Here is a 16,770-nt window from a genome sequence, read left to right as displayed (position 1 = left end):
AGTATCAAGATGTCCTAGTCAATATCCTTTAGGACTTAACCAATCTGTTGTCATGCTACCAACCCAGTCTGAGTGAGGGACATTTCAATCCCATATTCTGAGTACATTCTGTCCCCTTGCCACCCTCAATGATTCTTCAAATCAGTGTTCAACATAAAGGGGTACTGATTTGTCAGCCGAATGGGGGTCAGCAGGAGATTTCCTTGCACTTGTTTGACCTGATGCAACGGGCCTTACTCCAGACAATGTTGAGGGCCCCCAAGCTAATTCTCTTCTGGCAGTACGCCACTGCATTCTCAGTTTCAGTGATAGTGGGATCTGGGACATTGTAGAATTATGTCAGGTTTAGTCTGTTATTTTACTTTGTTACTTTAGTCAGTGGGACAACATCCCCCAATTTTGGTGTAGGTGCCCTGATGTTAGTAAACAGGAATTTGCAAGATTGACAGGGCTGGGATTGCTATTGTTGTTACTAGTGCCTAGGTCATTGTCAGGTAGTCTCACTGATTTCATTCCTTTTCTTAGACTGTGTAGCAGTTATTCATGGGTATTGCTGGTCCATTTCAGAGAGGAACAGGCAATCAAACTGTTGTGGGTCTGGATGTTAGGACTGTCAATGGGCTTTTAAAATAAGCAACAATGATATCATATAAAAAATAAAATACTGCGGATGCTGGAGATCTGAAATAAAAACAAAAAGTGCTGGAGACAAAGAATTATTGGACTCAAAGAGTTAATTCTGTTCCTCCCTCCACAGATGTTGCCAGTGTTTCCAGCTGAGTGTTTCCAGCACTTCCTGCTTGTATAACAACATCATGATCATCATTAATATAACTTATTTAATTAATTACTCAAATTCAAATTTCACCATCTGCTGTAGTAGGATTCAAACCCATGTTCTCAGAGCAAAGGTCAGGATTTTTTAGATTGCCAGTCTAGTGATAACATAACAACGCTACTTAGAATCAAATGTGACTGTAAACTCTGACCAACCACATTTGGATCGAGTGCTCTTGCTTCTTCGAGATAACTGAAATATGTGTGTGTAAATAGATGTGCTCTTATATATTTATGCTTGCTGTAGTGAAATTCATGAGATGATTACCTGGTTGGAGTTATGCCTAACATAAAGTAAGATAGTTGTGGTTTTGGAGGTCAGTCATCTCTACCCCAAGGTATCTCTTTGGGAGTTTCTTAGGGTTAGTGTCTTAAGCCCAACTTTATCACCGACTGTTTGTCCATCATGAAGGCAGAAGTAGGGATGCTCACTGATGATTGCAATATTACCAGCACTATTTGTGGCTCCTCACATACTGAAGCAAGCCTTGTTCAAATACAGCTAGATTGTGACAATATTGAGATCTGGACTGATGGAGACAAGTAAAAGTCATGCTACGCAAGTACCACACAATAGATACTATGGGTACAAGCATAGAAGCTAGGGATTCTGTAACAATAACCATCTTCTAACTCTACAAATCGTGTCTACCATCTACAAAACACAAGTCAGGAGTTTGCTGGAATAATATCCATGTGCCTGGATGAGTGCACCTCCAACTATATGCAAGTAACTTGACACCATCCAGGACAAAGTAGCTTGTTTGACTGGCATTCCATCTACCACCTTCAATATTTACTTCCTCTATCAGGATGCAATGTGGCAAAAATGAGTAGAATTTACAAGATGAACTGCAACAGCTCACCAAGGCTCATTAGACAGAACTTCCAAACCTGCAACTTATAAAATCTTGAAGAACAAGACGGGCAGATACTTGGGAACACCACTACAAGAAAATACCGTTTCAAGCCATATAGCATCATCACTTGGAAATATATAGCCATTCATTCGCAATTGCTACATCAATATCTAACATCTCCCTGCCCAAGGCAGAGTGAGTGTTCCCATACCACATGAACTGTGATGGTTCAAGAAGGCAGCCACATGCATCATTCTCAAAGGCAATTAGGAATGAGCACTAAATTTTCACCTAGCCAGTGATGCCCACACATTTCTTGAATGAAATTAAAACTTAGTCTTATTCTGAATGTGGTTTCTTGATTTGGCTGGTGGTCAGATGACTATAGGAAGAACCTACCACTCTTTGTCCAGCAGAAACTGACAAAATAGTAAAATTTGCTCCTTCTATTCACTGCTTCATACCACCTTCAGAATAACCTTACTATTTTTGTGGGTTGTGGTAAGAGCCTCATTAATATATGTTAAATGGAGGTTCTACAATATGCGATAAGGAACTCCCTGCACACAGTATAATTGCCACATTTGATTACATAAAAGCAAGCACTGCATTTCATTGTATGTGAACTGCTGTGGGAGGTGAGAGAAATTAATTTTAAAATGAGAAGTTCCTTTTTACCCCTTGGATCTTTAGCTTTGATCTCATTAATGTAATGATACAATCAGTACTAACAAAAACACATAGCCCCCTAATTACATAAAAAATAATCTTTGGGATTAGGTTCTTGGATAATCAGTTTTCAATATTCCTTATGTGGTCACAGGCTGGTATGGAGCAGCAAGGGAAGCTGGAAAGCAGGTCGTTTTCACGAGGATAATCCTGGTTAGTTAAAACAAAGGTTTTGCGCAATGGGAGATGTGCAGATGGTAGGTGAACTCACATAATATCAAGAAATCAACAACAAAATAATTGCTTTACTTTATTTACAGATTTCTGTCATTGTCTGATGCATTGAAGAAATTCAACAAGGCTCCTGAGACTACACTTACCAAACCCACGGCCACTTCTAACTAGATGTTCAAGGTCAGTAGGTACAATGGGAACACCACCACCTGCAAGTTCCCCTCCAAGCTGTTCACTATCCAGACTTCGATACAGATCACCATTCATTGTGTCACTGGGTCAACTTCTGGAATTTCCTCCCTAAGGGCATTGTGAGTCTACTTACAGCACGCCAGCACCTTTTCAAGGGCAACTAGGGAAGGGCAACAAATGCTAATCAGCCAGTGAAATACATATTGCATGTGTCAATAAACAAAAAAGTGTACACAGCACTCCAGACGTTGTGTCACCAGTGCCTTGTATAAATGAAGTATAACTTTCCTACTTTTGTGCACAATTTCCCTCATGGATAATTGATGACATTCGTTTAGACAATATGTTTTTCTTAATTCTTCCTACTAAAATAGACAACCTCATGTTTTTAAACAGCCAACTCACTTAAACGATCTATATCTTGATGCAATTATCTTTATTTTGTCAATATTGTAAGCATACCTTTCATCCCTTCATCTACGCCATTGTAGAAATAATAAACTGTTGAGGTTCCAGCACAAATCATTATGGCACACCATTTGTTACACCTTGCTACCATTAGAAAGGCCTATTTGCATCCACTGTCTGCTTTCTGTTAGCCAGTCAATCTACACCAATATGCTCCTCACTACCCAATAATTCTAATAGTCTTTGATGTGGTACTTTATCAAATATTTTTTGCAAAGCTATGTACAGTAGATTCACCCACATTCTCATTTCTACAGCATATATTGCATCTTCAAAGATCTCCAATAGATTGGTCAAACATGATTTTCTGTTCACAGACGCATGTTGACCCTGCCTGATTTGTGATGATGTTGTGGCTTTAAGAGGTTATTTTATCCTTTTTTTAAGAGAAGTTTTAAGATAAACATACTGAGCTGTTAATGAGAAGGCAAACAACTTGTGTAGCTTTGATTTAAGTTGGAACAATAGAAGCAGCCTGAACGGGTATGGTCAAGCTCCCACCCAAAGAACCAGGATTTTTAGGTTTAGCATTCAGCAATTGTTGGTGTGATCTCAGTTGGGCTGGCAGTTGCGGTAAATCTCTCTCAGCTGCTACACTCTCTCCGAGTTTTCTCTTGATGTTTTTCCTCCTAGAGTACTGGAGTTGCATGTGAGAAAATCTGTTTTCTGAATTTGCCTTTGCTGAGAATGTATTTATGGGATGTTACTATATTACGACAGTTAATTAGTAATAATTACAGTATCTATTATTCTATTAAGTTTTCCAGTGGAGTTGAGTTATTCCATTTCCTTCTTTGTTTAGTTGTATTTTAACTGTAGTAGATGAATAAAGTCTGTTTTGCTTTAAATCTAGTAGTTTGACTAATCAAGTTGCACCTGGAATGCAACACTTACATTTATCTTTAAAATAAGAAAAAATTGGTCTAGACTATCTTCAGGATACTTTGAGAGGGTTTTGTCTGGTCCATAACAGATTACTTAGAACTAGTCTCCTTCTATCAACTGTTTAATAATAACTTCTAATGTTTTCCCTATGGCAGATTTTAAGCTTATTGGCCCACAATTTCTGTTTTCCATCTCCTTCCCGTTTTGAATAACAAAGTTATGTTTGCAATCCCCCCATCTAATGTAACCATCCCTGAATCAAGGGAGCTTGGAAAATTAAAACTAACTCTCAACTGCCTCACCAACCACTCTTTGAACAGTTTAGGCTAAAGTCCATCAGAACCAGGCACTTACCAACCCACAGCTCCAAGAATGTACTCAATATCATTTCTCCAGTGACTGTAACTTTCCTTAGAGTTCCTCCCACCTTCCACAGTGACATAATTGTAACTGTGGCCATCCAAGTCAATTTCCTATATACTGAACTACTACCCTAAAATATCCTGTCCTGATGGCATTACAATCATACACACTGTTTGTTAACCTTTATATCAAACTGCAATTGTTTTCCTAAACATATGATATAAAACAAGCTAGCTACATACATTGAATCATAGAAATTTACAGCATGGAAGGAGGCCATTCAGGCTACTTATCAAGAAAATGACCCTCACACATTTTAAGACCATAAGACCATAAGACTTGGAGCGGAAGTAAGGCCATTCAGCCCATCGAGTCCACTCCGCCATTCAATCATGGCTGATGGGCATTTCAACTCCACTTACCCGCATTCTCCCCGTAGCCCTTAATTCCTTGTGACATCAAGAATTTATCAATTTCTGCCTTGAAGACATTTAGTGTCCCAGCCTCCTCTGCACTCTGCAGCAACGAATTCCACAGGCCCACCACTCTCTGTCTGAAGAAATGTCTCCGCATTTCTGTTCTGAATTTACCCCCTCTAATTCTAAGGCTGTGTCCACGGGTCCTAGTCTCCTCACCTAACGGAAACAATTTACTAGCATCCATCCTCTCCAAGCCATGTATTATCTTGTAAGTTTCTATTAGATCTCTCCTTAATCTTCTAAACTCCAATAATACAATCCCAGGATCCTCAGCCGTTCCTCATATGTTAGACCTACCATTCCAGGGATCATCTGTGTGAATCTCCGCTGGACATGCTCCAGTGCCAGTATGTCTTTCCTGAGGTTTGGGGACCAAAACTGGACACAGTACTCCAAATGGGGCCTAACCAGAGCTTTAAAGTCTCAGTAGCACAACGGTGCTTTTATATTCCAACTCTCTTGAGATAATTGACAACATTGCATTCACTTTCTTAATCACGGACCTGCATGTTTACCTTTAGAGAATCCTCAACTAGCACTCCCAGATCCCTCTGTACTTTGGCTTTACGAATTTTCTCACCGTTTAGAAAGTAGTCCATGCTTGTGTTCTTTTTTCCAAAGTACATCGTCCTGATTGGCCAGTCTATGTGTTTGATACTTCTGACCTATGAGGGCTGTTGTCAAGGTGCTTTATACAATAAAACTACTGTACCACAAAGTCAGGTATTGGGTAAATTTGAATTCTAATGGGGCAAATGCCATGATAGATGACATTGTTAATAATTTCCCTGTATGAAAATTTGAAGCCTTAAACAAATCTATTTATCCACGAAGCAGCGTTGTGAAAGAAATTGCCAAAAGGAAGAGAGTTCTTCAAACTAGTGTTCAATCAGTTTTGGAGTGATTCATAGCCCCAAAGATAGACTCTGATGCAAGCCACTGCAAGGCAAAGAGAGCTGTTCAAACAGAGAAGTGAAATTGTTAAATTTCATTCAACTGCAAGGATGTTTAATGTAAAAAAAATCCTAAATTGCTCTTTTGTTTGCTGAAGTATTCCATATCATCAGCTGTGGAGTCAACCCAATGAGTTAATACTTTAATGAGAGACGGTAGACACACTGAACTTCTTAATCTTGAAAAAAGCAGTGAGATGAGGTTATTCACACTGTCACTCATCCTATTCATTATTTTAGACTTTGCTGGATGACATTGTAATGTCTGTCATGCATTTCTTAAAGTACTGTGGAGCTACATTTCAGAGATGATAATTTTCCAATGGCAAATCCACTTGATAAACAATTTTCTATTGACAAATGCTTTTGTCATGAACAAGCCAAAACCACACAGTTGTCCAACTAGAATGCAATGGTTTTTCATAGTCAAAGAAGATATCTGGAAGCTACTGATTAGAAGATAATTGGTTGATTCAGTGCTACCAACATTAGTCTGGAAGAGCTCCTTCAAGATTGAGGTGAGATGGGATTTTCTCATCAATGATGGCAAGATACCAATGTGGCTCAAATGTCTGGTGTGTAGAATAGTTGCCCTTCATCATTCAGAATTCTGTGGTATGCGTAGATATATTTGCCCATTCTCTACACAAGATGCAAGTCTCAGTTAAGAAGTCAATCTTATAGCAAAAAAGAAAGTGACTATAAGTAAAGGTTTCCTTCCCATAAGTTTGTCACTGAGTTCTCACCACAACTAAAAACAAATTATAGTGTTCATGAGAAAATTTTGAAAATTGAGAAAGAGACAACTAGAATATGAGAGTGATGATAAGTAAGCTTGCAGATAACACAAAAATTGGTCGGGTGATTGACAGTGAGGAGGGAGGTGGTAGGTTGCTGGAGGATAAAAATGCATTGCTCAAATCTGTGGCAAATGGAATTTAACACGGATAGTGTGAGGTGATGCACTTTGGAAGAATTAACAAGATGAGGAAGTGTTCAATGAATGGTAGGACACTAGGATGCCCAGAGGAACAGAGGGATTTTGTGCTGCCTGTCTGCAAATCCCTGAAAATGATAGCACAAGTTAATAAGGTACTTAAGAAGACATACAGGACTGTGCCTTTATCAGTTGAGGCATAGATTATAAGAGCAGGGAGACTAAGTTGGAGCTGCACAGAGTTTGATGAGGCCACAGCTGGAGTACTCTGTGCAGTCCTATGCACCACACTATATGAAGAATGTGATTGCAGTGGAGGAAATGCAGAAAAGATTCATCAGAATGTTGTTTGGGTTGGAGCAGTTTAGCTACGAAGGGATGCGGGATAGCCTTGGGTTGCTTTCTGTGAAGCAACAAAGGTTGAAGGGGATCCTGATTGAGGTGTATTAACTTATGAGGGGCATGAACAGGATGGATAGGAAGTAGCTGTTCCCCTTAGTTGGAAGGTCAAGAACAAGGGAACACACTTTTAAGGTGAAAGGCTAAGGTTTAGCGGGGAGTTGAGGAAAACTCTTTTCACTCGAGAGTGGTCAGGGTCTGGAATGCACTGCTGGGAGAGCAGTAGAGATGGGTAACCTCACAACCTTTAAAAAGTACTTGGATGAGCATTTGAAATATCATAATATTCAAGGCTAAGGGCCAAGTGCTAGAAAGTAGGACGAGTATAGATTTAATGTAGTTTTGGCTGTATAGACTCGATGGGCCAAAGCACCTCCTCTGTGCTGTGTGATTTTATGATTCTATGTAGGACATTATCCAGAAGCCGGGCATGAGAAACTTCATCAAACCAATCATATAAATACTGCAGTTGCATGATCAGATTGAGGATGGCTATTCTGAAGTAACACACTTCCTGACTCCTAATACCTTTCTACTATTGTCTATAAATCACATCAGAAGTATGATGGAATAATCATCATTTGCTGCATAAGTGCCTATCCAACAACACTTAAGAAGCTCTGCAATATCCAGTACAAAGTAGTCCACTGGATCAGCACACTTCCACTATTGGTACATGCTCTCATCAATGTGGAAAACATATAGGAATGCCAGGTTATAGTCCAACAGGTTTAATTGGAAGCACTAGCTTTAGGAGCACCGCTCCTTCATCAGGTGGTTGTGGAGGACACAATTGTAAGGCACAGAATTTATAGCAAAAATTTACAGTGTGATGTAACTGAAATTATACATTGAAAAATACCTTGATTGTTTGTTGAGTCTTTCATCTGTTCAAATACCATGATAGTTTCACTTCTTTCATGTGTAAATCACAAAACTTTTTTTTAGAACTTACATTCTCAGGTTAACTGTCACAATTGGTGTTAGCCAGACAATATGTTGAAGGTGTTAGCCCCCTGTGTTCTCTGTCTGTGCCATAATGTTTAGATTGATTCTAATCTAAAAAGTGAGATAACAGAGTCTTACATAAATTCATGCAGTTTTTGAGCAAAGTACAATGTAACTCTGCAAGCACAAATTCACCCCACAAATGTACATGTATATGTATGCATGTGGGTTTTTGTGTCTGTATGTGTGTCTTTGTCTGTCTGGGTGGGGGGTTGTGAGTATGAGAAAGAGTGTATATGTGTGTGTATGTGAGTGTAGAGTATCTTAAGTCTGTGAGGGGGTGCATGTGTGAGTGTGTGTGTCTGTAGGAAGGTGTCTGTGTGTCTGGGGTGGGGGGTCGTGAGTGTCTGTGAGAGAGAGTGTATATGTGTGTGCGAGTGTAGAGTGGTCTAAGTCTGTGAGAGGATGCATTGTGAGTGTGGGAGTGGGTGTGTCTGTAAGGGTATGTGTGAATTTCTGTGTGCGTGTCTGTTTATATGTGTGTGTGTGTGTGTGTGTGTGTGTGTGTGTGTGTGTGTGTGTGTGTGTGTGTGTGTGTGTGTGTGTGTGTGTGTGTGTGTGTGTGTGTGTGTGTGTGTGTGTGTATAGTGCAATGGTGGTCACCTGTGATGTGACATGAACCCAAGGTCCTGGTTGAGGCCCTCCCCATGGGTACCGAACTTAGCTATCAGCCTCTGCTCAGCCACTTTTCGCTGCTGCCTGTCCTGAAGTCCGCCTTGAAGGATGGTCACCCGTAGGTCCGAGGTCAAATGTCCTGGACCATTGAAGTGTTCCCCAACTGGGAGGGAACACTCCTGTCTGTTGATTGTTGTGCAGTGCCCATTCATCCGTTGCCATAACCTTTGTTCAGATTCTATGTAGGACATTATCCAGAAGCCGGGCATGAGAAACTTCATCAAACCAATCATACAAAGCATAGCTAGGACCCATGCGGGTACCCATTGCTACACCTTTGATTTGGAGAAAATGGGATGAGTTGAAGGAGAAGTTGTTGAGAGAGAGAACAAGTTCAGCCAGGCAGAGGAGAGTGGTGGTGGGTGGAGATTGTTTGGGCCTCTTTTTGAGAAAGAAGCGATTGTTGACGGGACATTGGCTGCCTTAATTTCTCTGCCCCTCTTACCCATTCCAACCTCTCTCCATCCGAACTTTCTGCCCTTCACTCCCTTAGGTCCAAACCCAACCTTGTCATCAAACCTGCTGACAAAGGGGGTGCTGTTGTCATCTGGCGTACTGACCTCTACCTCGCAGAGGCTGAGCGCCAACTCTCAGATTACTCCTCCTACCTTCCTTTGGAGCATGACGACACCACTGAGTATCAAGTCATTGTCTCCAACACTGACTGACCTCATTTTGTCACATAGCACTGGCTTCAGCCTTGGTCATTCACAGCTCCTAATCTGCCTATAATCTCTCTATGCACTGTCATTATCACCTCTTCATTGCTACCTTTGCTTCTGGAGCCATGACTCACCTTCTCTCAGCCTCGTATAAATACCTCCCTATTTCTCCCCTTTTTTTAGCTTTGACAAAGGGTCAATTAGACTCGAAACATCAGCTCTTTTCTCTCCTTACAGATGTTGCCAGACCTGCTGAGATTTTCCAGCATTTTCTCTTTGGGTCTCACACATATACACTCTCTCTCACACTCACAACCCCCCCCCCCCCCCCCCCCCCCACCCCGGACAGACAGAGAAACACACACACACACACAAACATTTGTGGGGTGAATTTGTACTTGGAGAGTTACATTGTACTTTGCTCAAAAACTGCATGAATTCATGTAAGACTCTTATCTCACTTTATAGATTAGAATCAGTCTAAACATTATGGCACAGACAGAGAACACAGGGGGCTAACACCTTCAACATATTATCTGGCTAACACCAATTGTGACAGTTAACCTGAGAATGTAAGTTTTAAAAAAAGGTTTTGAGATTTACACATGAAAGAAGTGAAACTATCATGGTATTTGAACAGATGAAAGACTCAACAAACAATCAAGGTATTTTTCAATGTATAATTTCAGTTACATCACACTGTAAATTTTTGCTATAAATTCTGTGCCTTTCAATTGTGTCCTCCACAACCACCTGATGAAGGAGCGGTGCTCCTAAAGCTAGTGCTTCCAATTAAACCTGTCGGACTATAACCTGGTGTTGCGTGATTTTTAACTTTGTACACCCCAGTCCAACACCGGCATCTCCAAACCAATGACCTCTACACGGTACATTGCCAGTATCTGCAAGTTCCTCTCCAAGACACATACTACCCTGACTGGAACTGTGACAGCTGTACCTTGGTAAAAACAATAACTGCAGATGCTGGAAACCAGATTCTGGATCAGTGGTGCTGGAAGAGCACAGCAATTCAGGCAGCATCCGACGAGCAGCAAAATCGACGTTTCGGGCAAAAGCCCTTCATCAGGAATAAAGGCAGAGAGCCTGAAGCGTGGAGAGATAAGCTAGAGGAGGGTGGGGGTGGGGAGAAAGTAGCATAGAGTACAATAGGTGAGTGGGGGAGGAGATGAAGGTGATAGGTCAGGGAGGAGAGGGTGGAGTGGATAGGTGGAAAAGGAGCTAGGCAGGTCGGACAAGTCCGGACAGGTCAAGGGGACAGTGCGGGCTGGAAGTTTGAAACTAGGATAAGGTGGGGGAAGGGGAAATGAGGAAGCTGTTGAAGTCCACATTGATGTCCTGGGGTTGAAGTGTTAGATTAGATTACATTACAGTGTGGAAACAGGCCCTTTCGGCCCAACAAGTCCACACCAACCCGCCGAAGCGAAACCCACCCATACCCCTACATTTACCCCTTACCTAACACTACGGGCAATTTAGTATGGCCAATTCACCTGACCCTGCACATCTTTGGACTGTGGGAGGAAACCGGAGCACCCGGAGGAAACCCACGCAGACACGGGGAGAACGTGCAAACTCTACACAGTCAGTCGCCTGAGGCAGGAATTGAACCCAGGTCTCAGGCGCTGTGAGGCAGCAGTGCTAACCACTGGGCCACCGTGCCGCCCACCCACTGGGCCACCGTGCCGCCGTGTTCCAAGGCGGAAGATGAGGCGTTCTTCCTCCAGGCGTCTGGTGGTGAGGGAGCGCGGTGAAGGAGGCCCAGGACCTCCATGTCCTCGGCAGAGTGGGAGGGGGAGTTGAAATGTTGGGCTACAGGGCGGTGTGTTTGATTGATGCGGGTGTCTCGGAGATGTTCCCTAAAGCGCTCTGCTAGGAGGCGCCCAGTCTCCCCAATATAGTGGAGACCGCATCGGGAGCAACGGATACAATAAATGATATTAGTGGATGTGCAGGTAAAACTTTGATGGGTGTGGAAGGCTCCTTTAGGGCCTTGGATAGAGGTGAGGGAGGAGGTGTGGGCACAGCTTTTACAGTTCCTGTAGTGGCAGGGGAAAGTGCCAGGATGGGAGGGTGGGTCGTAGGGGGACGTGGACCTGACCAGGTAGTCACGGAGGGAACGGTCTTTGCTGAAGGCGGAAAGGGGTGGGGAGGGAAATATATCCCTAGTGGTGGGGTCTGTTTGGAGGTGGCAGAAATGTCGGCGGATGATTTGGTTTATGCGAAGTTTGGTAGGGTGGAAGGTGAGCACCAGGGGCGTTCTGTCCTTATTACGGTTGGAGGGGTGGGGTCTGAGGGTGGAGGTGCGGGATGTGAACGAGATGTGTTGGAGGGCATCTTTAACCAAGTGGGAAGGGAAATTGCGGTCTCTAAAGAAGGAGGCCATCTGGTGTGTTCTATGGTGGAACTGGTCCTCCTTGGAGCAGATACGGCGGAGGCGGAGGAATTGGGAATACGGGATGGCATTCTTGCAAGAGGTAGGGTGGGAAGAGGTGTAATCCAGGTAGCTGTGGGAGTTGGTGGGTTTGTAAAAAATGTCAGTGTCAAGTCGGTCGTCACTAATGGAGATGGAGAGGTCCAGGAAGGGGAGGGAGGTGTCAGAGATGGTCCAGGTAAATTTAAGGTCAGGGTGGAATGTGTTGATGAAGTTGATGAATTGCTCAACCTCCTCGCGGGAGCACGAGGTGGCACCAATGCAGTCATCAATGTAGCGGAGGAAGAGGTGGGGAGTGGTGCTGGTGTAATTACGGAAGATCAACTGTTCTACGTAGCCAACAAAGAGACAGGCATTGCTGGGGCCCATACGTGTGCCCATGGCTACCCCTTTGGTCTGGAGGAAGTGGGAGGATTCAAAGGAGAAATTGTTAAGGGTGAGGACCAGTTCGGCCAAATGAATGAGTGTGTCGGTGGAAGGGTACTGTTGGGGACGTCTGGAGAGGAAAAACGGAGAGCTTGGAGGCCCTGGTCATGGCGGATGGAGGTGTAGAGGGATTGGATATCCATGGTGAAGATGAGGCGTTGGGGACCGGGGAAACGGAAGTCTTGGAGGAGGTGGAGGCCGTGGGTGGTGTCTCGAATGTATGTGGGGAGTTCCTGGACTAGGGGGGGATAGGACAGTGTCGAGGTAGGTAGAGATGAGTTCAGTGGGGCAGGAGCATGCTGAGACAATGGGTCGGCCAGGGTGGTCAGGCTTGTGGATCTTGGGAAGGAGGTAGAACCGGGCAGTGCGGGGTTCCCGGACTATGAGGTTGGAAGCTGTGGTGATGAGGTTCTGTATGGTCTGGGAGATAATGGTTTGGTGATGGGGGGTGGGGTCATGGTCGAGGGGGCAATAGGAAGAGGTGTTCTCGAGTTGGCGTTTGGCTTCAGCGGTGTAGAGGTCAGTGCGCCAGACTACCACTGCGCCCCCTTTATCCGCTGGCTTAATGGTGAGGTTGGGATTAGAGCAGAGGGATTGGATGGCTGCACGTTGTGAGGGTGAGAGGTTGGAGTGGGGGAGGGGGGTTAATGTTCCGGCGGCAGTTGGAAATGAAGAGTCGAGGCGGCAGTTGGAAATGAAGAGTCGAGGGCAGGTAATAGGCCAGCACTTGGTGTCCAGGTGGATGAAGTGTGTTGGAGGTGGGCGAATCGGGTCCTCGGAAGGTGGGCGGGAGTCCTGATTGTGAAAGTAAGCTCGGAGGCGGAGGCGACATAAGAATTGTTCGATGTCACAGCGTGTATTAAATTCATTGATGCGTGGACGGAGGGGGATGAAGGTGAGTCCTTTGCTGAGGACTGATCATTCGTCCTCAGTGAGGGGGAGGTCTGGAGGGATGGTGAAAACTTGGCAGGGCTGGGAGCTGGGATCTGGTGTGGGTGTGGAGCTGAGAGTGGGGTCGGAGCCAGTACCAGGAGTGGGTGTGGTGTTGGCGGGAATGGGGGTGGAGTCATGAGCAGGGGTAGTGTTCCCCTCGGGGTTCTGGGGGGTGGGGATAGTGACAGTGGGGTCTGTGGGGGGCGTGTCAGCAGAATGCAGGTGAGTGGCGCTGGTGGGGGCGGAAGTGGTGGCAGACACAGCAGTAGGGGTGGCGGAAGTCACTGAGCGTGTGGCATCGGCGATGATGTGAGGGCCAGAAGTGGCTGTGGGAGTGGCCATGATGGGGGCAGAAGTGACATCATCAATCAGCGTGGGGGTGGTAGCTGCATCAGCCGCATGGCTAATGGTGTTTCCGAGGCCAGGGGAATCTTCTGGAATGTTCAAGGAGCGCTGGTTATGGAGGTGGGTGGATAAAAGTTTGTTGTACTTACAGTTTTTGATGTTATTTGTTGAGAGTATGAATTCTCCTGAGGATGTAGTACCGAGTGGGTCCTTTGCAATTCTGAGAGAGTGTGGCCCGCAGCTGAGGCAGGGCAGACTGGAGAGAGGTTAGGTGCCGGCGCATTGCTGCAAGCATGGAGCGGAGGATCTTGATGGAGAACCGTTGCTGGTGTTTTTGAATCTGTAATCTGTACTGTTTGTCCTGTTCGGGTCCGAACTCTGCTGGTTTAAAGGTGGTCCGGAGTCCATGTGGGATGAGTTGGTTACGGAGGCAGGTACTGAGGAAGCAAATGTGGCTGTGATAGCGAGTTTGTTTCACGACATGGTTGAAGAGCTTCAGGGCAGAGGAAATGACCTCTGGGAGTTGCAATGGGAGAGGGACTCCCCCTCCCATTCTGCCGAGAACATGGAGGTCCTGGGCCTCCTTCACCGCCGCTCCCTCACCACCAGATGCCTGGAGGAAGAATGCCTCATCTTCCACCTCGGAAGTGTTCCGAGGTGGAAGTGGGTGGCACGGTGGCACAGTGGTTAGCACTGCTGCCTCACAGCACTGGAGATCCGGGTTCAATTCCCGCCTCAGGCGACTGACTGTGTGGAGTTTGCACGTTCTCCCCGTGTCTGCGTGGGTTTCCTCCGGGTGCTCCGGTTTCCTCCCACAGTCCAAAGATGTGCAGGGTCAGGTGAATTGGCCATGCTAAATTGCCCGTAGTGCTAGGTAATGGGTAAATGTAGGAGTATGGGTGGGTTTCGCTTCGGCGAGTCGGTGTGGACTTGTGGGTCGAAGGGCCTGTTTCCACACTGTAATGTAATCTAATCTAATCTTAACTTCAACCCCAGGGTATCAATGTGGACTTCAACAGCTTCCTCATTTCCCTTTCCCTTTCCCCCACCTCATCCTAGTTTCAAACTTCCAGCCCGCACTGTCCCCTTGACCTGTCCGGACTTGTCTGACCTGCCTAGCTCCTTTTCCACCTATCCACTCCACCCTCTCCTCCCTGACCTATCACCTTCATCTCCTCCCCCACTCACCTATTGTACTCTATGCTACTTTCTCCCCACCCCCACCCTCCTCTAGCTTATCTCTCCACGCTTCAGGCTCTCTGCCTTTATTCCTGATGAAGGGCTTTTGCCCGAAACGTCGATTTTGCTGCTCATCGGATGCTGCCTGAATTGCTGTGCTCTTCCAGCACCACTGATCCAGAATCCAGCTGTACCTTCACTACTCACATCCCAGTGATTGAGTTTTATTTAAAAATATGTTTGCTGGCAACAACAAAGGAACATCATTGCCAACAATGCATTATTATGATTTGAACAAATGTTGTCATTTTCATCAATGTTTCTATCAAAGTTTTGGAATTCTTGTTGGAGAACATTGTCACACGAAAGCAACCATTGTAAAGGAAGACTAACCTCTGCCTTTTCGGGACAAGGAGGGTTGCATCGTATAAAGCCTTTACATATTTACCTACATCCTAAGAACAAGTGAAATAAACAATTTATTCAGGGCATAGGGCAAACCATGACTGCATTGCAAAGTGTTAATCAGCTTTTGCTGCAGTTTTACAAATAGAAATGGTGTAATTCAAGAGAAATTATGGTTGCCACAATGTGGCAAAATGCTTAGATATCTTATGGTAATTCTGATTAAAGCTATAAGTCCAAAACATTACTGACCTGAAATGCCAGAATTGTCTTTTCTCTTTACAGTACTAACCGAGCAGATGTGTGTTTTCAGCATTTGTGGTTTGAGCATTAGTCTAATAGTGCAATGTGTTTGATCCAAGTATTTCTTAATCATCTAGTAAAGGGTGAAACATGAGGATATCAGTTGTCTATCAAACAACTGGGACTATCTTTTTTGGGGTGTGTGGAGAAGAAGTAAATTATCTATTTGTGGTTGAAAGATTACAAATGACATGCTTGCTTGACGCAAGTTCATGGGAAAATTAACCTCCTGTGGCAAACATGGAATCTAATAGTTGAACAAGATGTGTCCAAGTGCTCCAGAGCGCATTTGTTGATTGGTTCATCAATTAACTTCAACGGTGTCCTTGGATGCATTTGGGAGGTTTGCCAACTTGTGCCTGTCCTCTCTGAATTGAAGTGGAGAGAATATTCATTCTGTATCAGCTAAACTAAAAATTCTAAGGGCAGAATTATTCAAGCCCCAGTTCCAGACTGAATGTTCTGGGAAACTGTCTGAAGTTGACATTAGGTCACCACCCCTGCTACATTCCTCTGTTTATCCAAATGTATCATGTAAGAAGGCAAACCAATGCTGGTAAAATAATAATTTGGATTCTTTATTTCAAGACATGTCTGATCTGTAGGACTGTTGTTGTATCATTTCATCAGAATTATGGGTTCACATATTATATCCTGTCTCTTGGTGGATAGTGATGGATAGAGGTTTAAGATACTCTTGTTTAATAGTACATGTACATTAAAGCATCCCTTTTTTCTTGAAAGTAAATGTTTCTCCTTAAAGAATCAAAATCTATTTACATTCCATCAATAAACAAAGCAATAAATTTATAATACTAAATTGTTTGGTGGTTTGCTTTTATGCCCAGAAATAGTTACGGTGACCTTGGTTTAAAATTGCCCATATGTCTTAATAATGCTAGTGGTTGGGAGGAGTACTGTAAATTTGCATGTGTCTTAGACTACGTTCTGTTAGCATTAGGATTACGCCATGTTTATGGTTGTGGTACTAGTCTGAGTTAGTATGTGCTTCTTTTTTGGTCTTTGTACTTGATACGATCTCTCTCCTTGGATTCCATGTGCCATTGGTTGGGTGTTGAACTTGAATCTCTTGTTGTACATGAAAG

General features: G+C 44.1%; 1 long non-coding RNA gene across 1 annotated transcript in view; it reads left to right on the top strand.

The window, feature by feature from the left end:
- Positions 1 to 2,726: 2,726 nt before the first annotated feature.
- The window catches only part of LOC148147299 (uncharacterized), a 32,156-nt gene continuing 18,112 nt past the window's right edge, over positions 2,727 to 16,770 (top strand). The window contains exon 1 of the long non-coding RNA XR_015759930.1: positions 2,727 to 2,780. This is a non-coding gene — a long non-coding RNA (uncharacterized LOC148147299). The remainder of the gene's footprint in view (positions 2,781 to 16,770) is intronic.

The sequence above is a fragment of the Chiloscyllium plagiosum genome, unplaced genomic scaffold, assembly GCF_037043375.1.
Source record: "Chiloscyllium plagiosum isolate Xiang-an unplaced genomic scaffold, Cpla_swu_hap1 HiC_scaffold_17, whole genome shotgun sequence".
Lineage (NCBI taxonomy): Eukaryota > Metazoa > Chordata > Chondrichthyes > Orectolobiformes > Hemiscylliidae > Chiloscyllium > Chiloscyllium plagiosum.
Note: the sequence above shows the minus strand (reverse complement) of the source record. Positions and strands in the feature narration are given on the sequence as shown.